General features: G+C 34.5%; 1 long non-coding RNA gene across 4 annotated transcripts in view; it reads left to right on the forward strand.

Annotated features, from left to right (window-relative positions):
* Positions 1–15,389, forward strand: part of LOC104687254 — a 191,302-nt gene that overhangs the window by 59,407 nt on the left and 116,506 nt on the right. For all 4 annotated transcript variants that reach the window (XR_005601535.1, XR_005601534.1, XR_005601537.1 and 1 more), the window contains exon 2: positions 1,969–2,055. This is a non-coding gene — a long non-coding RNA (uncharacterized LOC104687254). The remainder of the gene's footprint in view (positions 1–1,968; positions 2,056–15,389) is intronic.

Raw genomic sequence — 15,389 nt, forward strand, 5'->3', positions numbered from 1 at the left:
ATCCATCTTCATAGTCAAAAAACCCTCTTTTTGCTTCAGTCACATTGGAAAGTTACACATACACATTACAGGCTTCCTTGTTAGTTGTGAAAGTAACTGTAGACCTTTTATGTTTTACTGAAGGAAATATAATGCTGTTTGATCCTTCTTGAGCTGACTGGTTCCTTGGTTTGCAAAGGCTCCTTTTTGACCTTAGAATATTAAACAGACTTGGCACTCTCATTACTGCATTAGTATATGTTTGCAGTATTTTTTAATAATGTTAGTGCAATTGTTCAGGAAAGCTGGATTTTTTGTCTGACTCTGCCACAAGATAATGCAAATCTACTAAGTATACACGGAATCATTCCAGCTAGCTTTTTATATAAGTGCTGGATAATTTCCTGTACCAAGGTCATATTAATTCTAAGTGGGGACTGTGAAAATCAATGCTAATGAGCCTCCCAGTGACCATAAATCTTCTTTTATGTAAGTAAACAGAAGTCAGTTAAATATAAACTTTTGTATCCCTTGATGTATAAATGTGATTTACCACAGTATATTTAGGGGAACAAACACTGTGCTGAGAGCCAGTGAGCTCCTGGACCAATCTGTACCAGATTTGTGCTTCTCCATTCCTCTTCCTTCATGTCTGCATAAAACACTATGCTCTGCTCCCATAGCAACTGCTATTGTTTGGGACGATATCTCTATGCATTCGAAAGGCACCTTGTTTTGCACCGGCCTTTCAGAGTAAGCAGTAGGAAAATATTTTTTTTAAATATTTTAAATTCCATTGACACAGAAGAATGAAACAAAGCTGCTGGGGCTGTAAGCAAAGAATACCGTGCCAGGCAGACAGGGTTTGTGCCTTCCATCTCGATCCAAATCTAGCAGAAACACACTGAAGCCAAAATCAGAGAAAGAAGCAGCATTTTTGCAGCTGCAAATGTATCAGTGCTAACCGAGGAGTAACTAGCAATTTTTGTCTAACTGAAATTGATAATGAGAAGGAGAGTCAATATTTGAAATCATAGACAGATTTTTATTATTTGTCCATACTTTCTTCTTATCATCTATCTTGAGGTATTTCTTTCCATTCTGGTACCAGCCTGCATTACTGAAGTCTTAAATAGTCTGTATGTAGTCATGTCATTGAGTGAATGCAGTCACAATTTGAAGCAGCTGGAAATGGGGATGAACCATAAAAGTGTAGAAAGAATATTTATTTCTGTGTGCTGATAAGAAATAATTTCCTTTTCTCTGTGAAGGGGGAATTTGAAAAGTTTTTTCTTTTCTTTTCTTTTCTCCCTCATCTGTAATTTCTTGGGTTCTGCACCCAAGACAGGCAAAGGTACTTTTGTCTTGCACATAATGGAGACTAGAAATTTTGATGAACTGGAACCAATACTGACAGATGGTCATGCATATTTTCATTTTCAGTATTGTGCCAAAACTCATGGGCCCAGCAATAATCAGCAGGCAAATTTAAGCTGGAAACAGAATAAAGACAGCAAAAGTGCATGGCATATAATTAATTTTGCCATCATTTTCTCAAAATTTGTTGCCTATTGTCACCATCCTTGACTGCTCAGAATTTTTAAAAATCTTTATCCCTTATATAAAATCTTCCCAACGCTGTCTAACTATTAGGATTTATTGCAAAAATCTGTTTATTTTTTGTAGATGTATAGAGGGCCCTCAGAAGTAATTTCTAAAATTTCTATGTCATTATATGTCCTAACTTCATTGGGGACCCATGACCCTGCAGCATGAAATTCAATTCAGACTGCTAGACTTGAGGCTCCAGTGTATACAAAAAATTTTACCCAATTTAAGAGGATTAAATTCTAGATCTAAATGAATAAGATACACCAATATTAGCTACCCTTTAGCCAATTTAAGAGCATCTGCACAAGGGATTTCACTGGTTTAAATCAATTTAAGAATTGATTTAACTAAATTGTTACAATTTCTTTCTGTACGCAGGGGACCAGTTACGTGAGTTTTATTTTGGGAAGCGTTAATCACTCACCTGCAATACCATGAATTTCAAGTTTTATTGATGGAAAGCAGGTAGGTGCCTTCCATAATAAATACTAGAGCTAATGTGTACTGTCTGGGGTGTTGGGGAAGATGAAACAGGAAAGCCTTATAAATATGATTGCCTGACAAAAGATTTTGGGAATATGAAAACTACAGGCAACATCGAAATGAAAGCCACTTTTGAAATACCAAGTCTTAGTTACTGAACAACTGGAAAACAATGGTATGGCCAACTGAAGGTAATCCCCTCTTGATGGAACAATACCCTCTGCTTGCAGACAGGTCCAAGGGTCAGAGCAGACCCTACTAGCTCAGCAGAAGGGGTCCAAAGAGTAGTTTTTAGAAGTTAAGATGTAACACTCTATGGTAATATAAGAACTCTTATAGGCTGTATGTAAATGCTATAGGATTTGTATCTTGTATTAGATTGGTTAGTGACAATTAGAATATTCAGTACAGAAGATGATTTATTGTATTGTAACCAGGACTTCAGATACTTCCATTCCTTTCCTTACTTCTACTTCCACTTCTACTCTTGCTCTTACACTCTCTCTCTCTCTCTCACCCGTTTACTCTCTTGCTTTCTTGGGCCTGCTCAGAGCTGAGTCTGGCAGCTCTGAGCAGTGCCCCAATACCCACGCCTTTTACAATAAACCGACGGTGTCCCAAGACCTGCCTATAGAGATCTCTCCGTCTCCGTCCCGACCGAACCCGCCCGTAAACCTACACTGGGGGATGGCCCTGAATGAGAGATACAAGGGAACTGGCTAATTATATATTATATATTATATATTATATAATTATATATTTCTATCTATGTATATTTACAATAAAGGTAAGATACACAGATATGAAATTACAGGGTCTGGGAAAGCTGTCAGATTCAAGAAAGGGTTACAAAGTTGTTATAATGCAATTGATGGTGAATAGGAAGGGGTCTTTACAGTAAGAAGGTATCATACATGTCAAGTTTTGGATTTTTTTATTCTTGAGTGGCCAAAATCAAGATATTTGCAGGTATGTTAACAGTGCAGCTCAAACCTCTGTTAATAACCAAAATAACTCAGCATCTGTTCAGCAGCTCTTTAGTCCTTGTATTTCTGCTAGGACTACTAAGCAGAATGTCTATTAGTGACACTTTTGACAATGCCTACTCGGCCTGTAGACAGCTATTCCCTTGGAGCTAAGTGCTCCTTCCTTTGGTAACACCAAATTGCAAATTAGTATTCTGTCATTATAGATGAGATCTGAACTGATATTTCTGTTTCAGTTCAACCACATTCTGTAAGGGTAGATTGACTGATGTCAGCCCGTGTTGGTGCATGCCTAATAGTCCTGGAAAGCCTTGGAACACTGAAACATATGTTTCCATGTGTTTCTATACACGTGCCTCCATACAATGTATGTCATAACTCACCAGGCCCCTAAATTTGATAAGGTTTTTTGTAGCTTTCTTCTTTAACAGAACTGTTGCAAAAGTGTCGTGTGGAATAATTTTTCATCATTGTCCTCATGTTTTCACATTCATTTTCAACATTGAGCTGTATTTAAGGAAGCATGAAAAAATAAGACCTGAATATTTTAAAAGCTGTCATGAAAGTGGAGATGGATGCCTGAAATGTAAAGACTTGTAACAGAATATTAAAGAACTTCCTAGAAACCCTTAACTCCTTAGGAATCCTTATCTGTATTCCAATGGTTATAGAAAATAATTGGAATGCAATCTATTCTTAAGAAGATTAAGGGAGCCACAGTTTACATAAAGGTCTAAACACTATTTTATCAAGTAAACTTTCATTTTTAAAGGGGCCATTTCAAGTATGTAGGATGCAGGTGCCCAGGTGCTGCAGGGTCACCCTTTTGAAGCACTGGTTTCAGCTGGCTCCAAAATGGACATGCCTCAGGGAACAGCTGAGCCCCTCAGCCAGAGTGGTGATACATCTGGGGAAAGATATTTAAGATAAATTAAGAAAACCATGAAGCAATGAGAGGTGTGAGGAAAAAATATGAAAAACAGCCCTGCAGGTACCAAGGTGAGGGATGAAAGAGGGGGAGGAGGTGCTCCATGTGCTGGACCAGAGGATGCCCTGCAGCCCTTGGAGAGACTACACTGGAACAGGTTTATCCTGAAAGACCACAGTTTGTGGACAGAATCCATGTTGGAGAAGTGAGAGAAGGAATAGCAGCAGAGAGGAGCTGTTATGGAATGGTCACAACTCCACAGTTCCTCATGAGCCTGTCAGACAGGGGATCAGAGAGGAGTCAGGCTCTTGAAGTAATGAAGTTGAGTATGAGAAGTGGGGAGAATCTATTCTAGGTTTTGGTCTTTTTTCTCACCATATAAATATGTTTTAATCAGCAATAAATTACACTGATTTTTGCCAAGTTGAGTCTATTTTGACAGTAAATGTTAAGTGATCTCCCTGTCTTTATCTTTGCTTCATTTTATCCCACTGTCCTATTGCGGAGGGTGAATGAGAGAGCAGCTGGGCAGACGTCAGCCAGTCAAGTTAACCCAACACAATGGGGTGAATTATAATAACATGGAATGTGCCTGTCCTAGAAAGACAAAACTCTGGTAACTTTTTTCAGTATAGATTCTAGAATTTCATTATTGTTTTGAAGACAACAACAATGCTTTAACATGTTCCGTTTCGGTTTGATTTATAAGGGTTTTCAGAAGAGAAAAACAAAGTGACTGGTCTTCTTACCTATCACTGCAGTTAAAATAGGAAGAACAGGCTTTTAACTTGTATAAAAATAATTGACAAGCTGTGATGATGAGAGTGTAAAGTGCTGATCACATGCTGTCACTATTGTTTGCAACAGTAATTTTAAGAAAAGGTCATAAAGGGAAAGAGACAATTAGGTTCTGAAAAACAGTCCACGAATTGTTACAAGGGCTCTTTCTAGCAGGTGTCTAGGTTGGAAATGAATCCCAAAAAAATGTATACATGATTGTTTCTTTTGGTGACAATAAATCTGACCCAACTGGTGCATTTAATTTATTTATTTCATTACTTTCAGATTGATTTGTTTTACCTTATGATTAGGTATAAAACTACTTGATACCTTATTTAGTGTAATGGAATTCAACTGACAATAAAAAAAAACATTACACAATCAAATTCTTTCTCAATTTCTCTTTTTCTCAGATAAATCATGTCACAATGTAGCAACTTTATAGAAAAAAAAATAATTAGGTTTGGGTTAGGGCTTTTTGTTGTTTTGTTTTCTTTTTTTCCCAGACTAGTGATACCTAAACTTTCTGTCTTGTAGAGAAATCAAAGTTTGCCAGAAGGCTATGAAAATTAATGTAAATATGACCTAATGAAAGGTGATTCAGGTTTTACCATTTGTTTGATAGTAATATCAAAGTTGGAGGTATGGAGGATAACCCAGATATTGAGTAATTAAGAAAGATGATGAAAATAGTAAAGCTGTAAAACTTTGATATGGAAATATTCAGATAATTTTCTTTAGAAATCAGGTAAACAAGACAGGATATAGAAAAAAAATCTTTGTCAGGAACAGGACAGTATATAATTTAATTTTAAATTATAAAATTTAAACCAAATAACATCATTATTTGTAATTAAACTACAGTATTCACTGAAGTGAAAAATTCGTGAGTCTTAGAGCTCAACAAAACAATAGGCTGATGTTCCAGGTCACCTGGCTCAGTCCTACAAAGCTGTAGGTAAAGCCTAAAAATGAAACTTGCTCTGCTCAGAAATTAAGCAAGCCTTTCCTTCATCAACATATGTGCTGGGAAAAAGTACTACTGAGTCTCATTACTGTCCAACTTTTACATGTCATACTGAAAAGTTTCACTTAGTTTCCATTGTTCTATCTTCAAGGTTATACAAATGTTCAATATTAAACACTGCTCACACACTTCATTGATTTTATCTTACAAATTTTTATCTGATTTCTTAAACATATTCCAGCTTGTTTTATCAAGGTCATTAAGGAAATATTAAATGCAATCAGTCTCAAGATATTCGTTATGACTTTCACAGTTACTTTGATCACACTTCATTATTTTTTTCTTGCAATAAGATTATTTTAATTTCAACTTTAAGGAATTGAAAAAGAAAAGAAATGCAAAGCTTGTGGTAAGTCCCATCTGTATGTCAAATAAAGATTTTTCCATATTATATTACATCAAATAATCCAAAATATAAAGACTTACCATATTTACGTCAGAGCTTTATTGGTTGTATTATCCATGGTACATCTGAAAAAACCCCACATATTTTTGATCCCGTTGTTTTCTATAGATTGTTCCATTTATTTTTCCTCATTATTTTCATATTTCTTCAGTATAAGTTCTCAAGTTTTGACATTGCTGAGATCCATTCTTTCCTGTCTTCACAGAATGCTATATTCCCTTTCTTTGAATGTTATAATATACTTTTAGAAACTGACATGGCTCATGTTTTATAAGATTTCTTTGACAACTTTGTGCTTTTAATTGCCTAGTTCTTTCAATATAAACATGCCCCACTCGTTTGCAACTTCTTTTCCAGTATGAGCCTCTACTTGTGTCTATTAGCTTTGAATTTTTCTATAGGACCTATGGGAGCATCACTGTTATTAGAAAATCATGAGGGAAAACTATAAGTACAGCTGTTTTGAGTAATGCTTAGATTGCCTTTCATATTTTTCCCGTAAAAAATTTGCCTTTTCCCCCTCATGTACTTATTATTTTTTGCTTAATTTATATGGTTGAGTAAACTGATCCTATTTATTTTTAAATCCTTTACAGCACTGAATCTAGATTGTCTTTTGCTATTACTGACCAATAAGACAAGCTTTCTCTTCTCAGTCTTCTTTTTTTTTTCTTCATATCATTTTAAGGCTTAATACATCTTCTGAGACACTTATTTACCATTTAGGTTTGAAGTATTTTACTGTAAGTGATACATATTCTAGATAAATTTTACTTCTTTTACAAAAAAAAGAATAAAAAAATCATCCAAATCCCAGCATTGCAGTACAGCTCCCTTGATTAATTTCTTTGACTTGTAAGAATTGTCTGCTTTGAATTAAAGAAAAAAATCCCTGACAACTTTTATGTATGTCACATTATTTCCTTTTCACCCAAAGGAAGATTATTTTCTTAGTAATGAATTTTTTAGTATTGATATTCCTTCAAACCAAGGAAAAACAGCTTCCACTCTTCTTAGTTCATTGATATTCTGTGAATAAATCTGATGGATGTCATATTCCAAAGTTATCTAAGCCTCACCATAATTAAACTAACATAAAAAAGGTTTAGAAAATTACTTATCAAGAACATAGGAACTATCATAATTAAACCAATCATTTCTGAAATGTTCTGGTTTCAATGAATGATGGATCCACACCCTTCATGCTTCAGAGTTTAGCAGTCTTTTGTTATGATACTCAGATATAACATTGCATGTTATGAATGCTATCAGGCCTGGAATGAGCACCAGAATAATGGCTCTGGGATACTTCATGTATCCATCCAGTGTTCCTTAACAGAGGGACAGTTTCCATTCCACCCTTCTTCCACCCCAGTTCTCCTGACTAGAAGCACACCAACTTTTATTGTATATCAAGAGAAACAGGTCTGAATTATTGCCCTGCTCCAGCAACATGGAACAAGCCGAAGGCTGCTTGATAGAGACACCTGTGTTGTCTCACTCACAGGATTTCCACTATTTACTACCTCTTTCCTTGCCACTTGAGCCGCTCTTTTTGCCACCCTTACACCTTATGTTCTCTGCCCCAACATTGTCCCTGGGAAAAAAATTCTCCCTAATTACTTTTTCCCTGTCAGTCCCCATTTTGCCATACTACACCCAGCTTTGATGTTTTGGATACCATTACCTAGGTAATCTTGCCCTTACATAGAATTAGTAGTGGGTCCCCAGTGATCCCGTCCAGTTATGTGTGAGGCTTGGCTCCTGTAGCCACCCATGGCGATGCCACCATCTGCTTGGCATTATCCCTAGCTCTTGTCCAGTGCTCACACTGTTGGCTGTCATGTAATGCCACTCCTCATGCCAAGTGCAGAGATTTTCATGTCACATTCCATTAGTGTAGCAACAGGCCAGTGACCTGGTCATTTCCTGCAGCCTTAACAGTGTTGAGGATAACTCTTTCCATAAATCCATAAATTTCCATAAACTTCAGAAAAGTATTTCTCAACCTTTTTCCAACATACTGCTGCAGGTTGTCAATAGTGTTACTTTTTTTTTAATTGCATATGTGATCCAGCATGCTAATCTCATCCAGCCTAAGAATGAATGAAGCATGGCTAGATAACAAAGAAAAACTTATCTTGTATTTTTTCAAGTGAATTCCTTTTCCCAAGTGTCACACTGTATGATTTCTTATCGATAATGCTGCATTTATCACATTTCATTTTAACAGACTGTAGAGACAGACTCATCTACTGTTTTACATTCATGAACTTGAATGCTGGAATATTCACACTTAGCACTGATAAGAGTGACTTTGACTTGAAAAATAGACTCCTCAAAACACATTAGCATTTGGGGAAATCAGTGTTCTGAGACTTTCTGATAAGTTTTAATTCTATTTGAAATATCTTTAAAACTACAGACACAATCTAGGAGAACTCAATTATTTAATACACCCTTGTACAATTTAATACACTTTATTACAATTTAAGTCCCTTCATACAAAGGATGTTAGAATGGTAGGGCTTGAGCATAAAAGAAATTATGTACATTAAATTTTTTTGGTATTAAGAATTTTCATACAAGAGGAAAATCCATGATTTTATGCAGGAAAAAATGTCTCATATTATATGAGAGCTTATAAACAGTAAATTCCTAATGAACTGCTGTGGATATAATGCATAAGCCAAAAACTAAACAGAATATGACTGTTGTCCTTTGAGTTCCCCTTGAAGACAATGCCTTTGACATTGTTAATATGAAAACTCACATTTTTTATGATCTTTTCCTCTTGTTGATATTAATCACATATCTCACCATATAAGTCCAAAATGTTACAAAAATTAGAAATTAGAATTAAAAAATAGAAAAATTAGAAATTATTTGAAACTACTTCTGTTCTGGTAGTCCTCTCCCGAAAGATTCCATGTGTCAAGAGTTCAGATGACAAATCAATGAATCTGAGCAATGAATCTAGGGTGTCAGGGATAACTTGACAGTGAATTGGTTTGAATTGAACTTGCCTTCACATGTACTAAAAGTCCTGATGAGAGATTTTAGGAGAAAGAATACCATTGAAATGGATGAACAGGTCTGCACATGCTGGCAGAGTGAGATGCAAATCACCTTTTACTAAACTTGAATGGGCCATCAGAATTTTGTAAAGGTTCACCTAAGAGACACACAGGGGCTATTCACCTTTTCTTGAAAATTTAGTATGGAAAGAGCAGGCTGAAAAAACAGCATTTATTTCAGGAGAGATTGACTTATATCAGTTTTTAAGGAAAGAGAATCTTTTCCCAAATTTTTATCCACATGTTCTATTTCAGAAAAGTATTTGATTTGCAATGTCTTACTCACAATATGAAGATCTCCCTCTTGACTTCAAAATTATTGACTTTTAATGAATAAAGTAATTGATCATTTAGTCCTAGAGTTCATAGAGTCACTTTCTGTCTCAAGAATTTTCAACAAAAATTGATTGGATTTTTAATTTGCTTGCACTTTAGCTCATTGATTTATATTAATATGTCCTGAATTGCTTTGACATTCATATTGTTTATAGTTGTATGTAGACTTCTATGTGTACCTGGAAAACTGCCTATCCTATCTGAAACCAGAACAAAGCAAACTACATCATCATGAATATTTCCTTACTGTTTTTCTCAGTAGATGTTTTGGAATGTGTTTTCCAGTAATTAAGCAAAGTTAATCCTGATTTACATAGGCATGCTAAGAAAACCATGGCCCACAGCTGTATGCCACTGACCTAATACTTTCTGGTATGCCTGAAACTTTAAAACAAATTTACCTTTTTTGATGCTGCTGTATATGAGCTCTGTTATTAAGATGTTAATGAAATGTACAGAAATAATGGCAAATGTTTAAGTTAATTTCAGCAACTAGGTTGAGTTTACCAAGTTCCATGAGCTTAATAAGGCTGTTACAGAAACATTTATGCTGACAAAAACATTACAATCCACATGTGTCATTAAGTTTAGAGAAAAAGGGTCCCCCTGGAAAGAACCCTTAAATAGTTAGAATAACAATTACTATTCTGAAAATTTAACTAAAAAACATTAACAAAATACATTTTTAGAATAAGATTTTACTTTTCCCATAAGGACAATTGAAATTGTTTAATAAAGAACGAAAACTCCCCATGGATGTTAAAAAAGATTTCACTTTAGATTTTCTGATTGTTTTAGAAGGATTAATTGCAAACACCTTTTCATAAAATATAGCAACATAAATAATTAAAAAATTATTCAACTAAAGAAGTTTCTTTGTAGAAAATAATTCTAATTCTGTAAGCTGAGTATAGTCTTTTTTAATATCTCTTTATTTTGGTTGTGATGAGGAGCAAAATTCTAATATTATGTGGATTAGGGAAACAAAATATTCAAATCTGTTCCATTTTATTTCAGTATATAATTTCTATTTTGAACACTTTATCATAAAAATAAAGGGAAGTTTTGATGGAAAGTTTGTTTCAAGCTGAAAACCAGAAGCTGCTTCTGAAGTTATATAACCTAACTGTTCTATACCTCTTTAAACTATTGCAACAAAAATCTGTACTCTCACCATACAAGAAAAATACAAATAGAAAAATGTGAGAAGTATCTCAATGCTGCAAAGGTGAACTCCCGGATTTCCAAGTGACTTGTTTGCCTTCAGGTTGTTTTGAAAGTCAGTGAGAGACTTAAATTTGCTGTAACTGGAGATTATATGTACAAACAGGGAAGGTAAGGATGGTGGTTCTACCTACCACGATTAATTCCTATTCCTTTCTATCAGGACAAGGATTTCAGAAGTGGAAGCTAACATCATAATCTAGGTGGTTATTTTCATTTTAGGTATCCAATAGTTGTAAATTCAGTTAAAAAAAAAAAGTGTCGTATTTCTAAATTTCACTTAAATGTTTAATCTTCTTTGACTTATGTAAGTTTAGTGGAAAATTGTAAATTTAGCTCAAGTTCAGCCCATAGCTGCCCATTGTAATCACACTGCAGGCCTCTTATCTGTCAATACAGTTACTTGCATAGGTTATTTCTACATAGATTATTCCAGGCATCATAAAAAAATCATCTGATCATCTGTTAGACTCCTCTGCGGTTTGTGTGATGCTAATTTATCTTGTGAATTTTGCCTCTGGAATTTTAGCTCCCACCAAATACCGTACTGCAACTATGAGTTTTATCATTGTGACACTCACGCGGCTTCCAGAATTAAGTCAAGCAAAAGCCATACTCCACTGTCTAAAATGATTTTTTTAAAGTCAAAACAATGCGTCTCTAAAATGTCGGTATGCAATTTTAGTATCCCAGTTATTTCCCTTTTACAACACCCTTTTACAACACCTTTCCTCCAAAAAGCCTGAGACAAAATATTTCTTCTATTATTCACCCTTTTATCAAAAGTATTTGGAATACATTGACTTTGGATTTTTAGCTGTCCTTCAACATAGCAATTTTTTTTCCTGATAAAGATTATTAAAAATTTTATTGAATAGAAAAGTTCAAACACCTTATTGTACAATTTCTGCAACACGTATTCTGAAATGAGCCACCTGGGAGTGTCTTTGAAGTTGATGCTTTGATGTGTCATTCATTTTCTTTCAAGTTTAGCTGCAATTGCTTGGAAGTCACTGCATTTTGTCCTTATTCTACTTTCCTGTGAATTCATTTGATGTCTGTAGAATATGCTGTTATCACTGAACTGGTAGAATAAAGTGAACAAAATAAACTGTGTCTATTTTCAGGACAAGAAAAACAACATCAAAGTGTTTAAAGTTATTTCAATGGTTAGTAATGATTGATATTGTACAGTAGCTGGATAACAAGTATATTGACTTCCTTTTATTTTATTTTGAATTCAAACTCTCCAGAGACATTTTTAGATCTGTCTTATCTAAATGTCAGTATTGCAATAAGAGGAGGCTTCTTACCTTTCCTTTACCAGTATACTCATGTGGGAAACAGGCACCCAAAAAACCAAATCAGTTCATTCTCCACTGTAAGAGATAGATACTGCATGGTCGGCTGCAGTTACTTAAACAAAAACAAGTAAACAAAAAAACAAAACAAGCAAACCAGAAATGGATTTAATAAAAAATTTTGATATTTCATAATTTATTTCCTCTTGATATTAATAATGAAAAAACCAACATATTATCAGCAAGATGTGAGAAACCCACTGCTTGGGAGACTCCAGTTGGATAGTGGAAGGCACAGGTTCAAGGCACTGATACATATTTTACATAAACCAAGGAATTGTAAAACTTGAGCATGTATGTTCCACTTTCTACATCAGTGCTCTAACTGATGATTTCTTACTGTTGTTGCTCTGGTCCTCATCTTTTCGGTTTCATCCTAAGTCTGGCAAAGATCTGATGAATTTTGTTAACAATTTTCTTCTAAAAGAAAACAGTGTTTTTCTCAAATTCTTCAGGGGCTCTGCTATTTACACTGTAAATATATCCAAGAGCTAAGTCTTAGGAATTAATAACCTACAGTAAGTGAGTACATTATAAATTCTAGCTACAGCTATTGTCCTCAGGGTGTCATTTCTGAATAAACTACTGTATTAATAAACATTATTAAGGATGTGTTCACACTGACAAACAATTTAAATGACAGCAGAATTTTCACCAGTATTTCAAGATAGCGCAGAAATGTCAGCTTTAGCAGGGCAAGATATTTCATCCTTATGAGGAGCAGCTGAGGAGCTGTTCAGCCTGGAGAAAAGCAGGCTCAGGAGAGACCTCATTGCTCTCTACAACTACCTGAAAGGAGGTTGTAGTGAGGTGGTCTCTTCCCTCAAGTAACTAGTGATATGTCAAGAGGAAATGGCCTCAACTTATACCAGTGGAGGTTTAGATTTGGTATTAGGACAAAATTCTTCACGGAAAGGCTGTCAAATATTGTAATAGGCTGCCCTGGGAAGTGGTGGAGTCACCATCCCTGGAAGTAGTAAAAAGATGTGTAGATGTGGCACTTTGGAACACAGTTTAATAGTGGACTTGACAGTGTTGGGTTAATGGTTTTCTTCGATCATCTTAGAGTTTTTTTTCAACCTGAATGGTTCTATGTATATATGATCCTGAGGGATCTGCATTTCAATCCAGACATACAGTATTTTTTCCTTTTTCTAAAAAACCAGTCTGATTACATAGATTGAAAGTTGGCTCTAACTAATCCAGTCAGTCAAATAAAATCCAGGTGACCACAGCTCATCTCAGGTGTTGTAAATCACTTTTTCTCATTGACCACCTAATATCAGTGATAGAATTCCAACACTAAACAACTGTTTCACTGGTCTTTTCTCCCCTTGTTACTTTTTACAACATTCTGCATAACGGATGCTAAATCCGCAATTGGCAATAAATGGCAATAAGAATTAATTCTGCTTGCAGATAGGAATTAAGAATTTGCTTTTCTTCTGTGTCCCATCTCCTGGGATGATAGTATTTTTTGAAACAGCTGACACTTTTTTTTTCTCTTCATAAGATGTTCATGCACTGTACACAACAGAGTTAGCAAAGATAATCCATGCTATTCTAAGGCAGGAAAAAAAAATGTAAATTATGTATGAGATATATGTATATGTTTCCAAAGGTAAAGGTAAATATGTACATATTTACCTTTCTAAATGTATATCAGATTCATCAGATGAATACATCAGATTCTGGGTCAGTATTTTCATGGTGATCTTTCTTTATACTTTATTTATACCTTTTCTGAAGATGTGAGAAATTAAACACTGGCGTGAAATGATACTTTGTGAATCTGACTATAATCCTTCCTGTAAGGATTTTGATTTCAATTTACATTATTAGCAATTAAACTATTGTAGAATTATCTCACTCTAGCTTGTTTTCTTTATGTAAGATGCTTAACTCTGTATTTAGTATGCAGAAAATAGAATGTTTTTTGATTATTCTGATAAGAATGGAGTTCTTTACATTGCAGTGTAAAGAAGGTGCCTTATTGTAGTGGGGGACATCTTAAATTTTTATTTTTTCATTTATATTTTCATTTTATTTTCATTTTTCATTTTATGAAGAGGTTCTAGTATGGAAAGTGTGTTGTTTAAACAACAATTTGATAGCACCTGAGTTATGAGTTTGATTTTTATTCATGAACCAATTGCAAATCTATTAGCATCCCTGGTACATTTAGAATGGACCAGCTTTGAAGACAGTTGGAGGGAATTCCTGGCACAAAAGAACCATGTTTTCCATCAGAGAGTGTAACATAGAAAGCAGGTCTCTGTAGGAGGCTTTCACTCTGTAGAGTGAAACAGAGAATAAAAGCCCCTGCTCTTATCAAATTTCTAGAGATGTTGAGATGTAATTTAAATACACTCCACATTCTCTACACTGCTCTTTTAATATTTTAGAGCATAAAGGGACTATAAGTTTGAATTTTGTATGGAGTTCCCTCATCCTCTTCTTAGTTATTCTACTAAACCTTTTTCTAGTTTTTGGGTTTTTTTTTTTTACATCAATATAAGTACATAAATAGAATTCAAAGCCTGGCATTGCATGCTTCCAGTGTGGATTAAAATTTAGTAATTGTATCTTTATTTATGCATTAAAATCTCAGAAATATAGCAATCTTTTTCTTTCTTTCTTTTTGTTTCTCCAAGTGTTCTAAGCACTGCATTAAGCTGAGTAAAAATCAGTGTTTATAATCAGGTCAATGTACCTTGTGTCAAGGTACGAATTTAAACATCTATTTAGGAAGCTTCCTTTGAAATTGTTGACCATTGACATCTATTTTATCCATATTTATTTTTCAAAACTTTGAGATCAAGGACAGAATCTGGTCAGCTCAGAATCTGAAAAATTGCTGATGCCTAATAACATTAGGTGGAAAAATCTCCACTACTACTTTTTCACTCTAACTTTGAAGCTGAAGTAGCTTAAGAATATTTAGTAATTTTCAATATTTTTAAAATTCAAGCTATTGTATTAAAATGAGCTTTCTGTAGTTTCTGAGCTTCTAGGATTAAAGAGTAATTATTTTATTTCATGAAGATGAGTTTTATAGTTTTAGAGAGTGATCTATTATTATGCAGTATCATTAAATCATGATGGGTTCCATAATCATGTTAGCTGATACGTTTGCAATGTATATATCTTGTCTACAGTGTCAGAATACAGTTTATGTGACACCAATGTTT

Source organism: Corvus cornix, chromosome 2, assembly GCF_000738735.6.
Source record: "Corvus cornix cornix isolate S_Up_H32 chromosome 2, ASM73873v5, whole genome shotgun sequence".
NCBI classification, from domain to species: domain Eukaryota; kingdom Metazoa; phylum Chordata; class Aves; order Passeriformes; family Corvidae; genus Corvus; species Corvus cornix.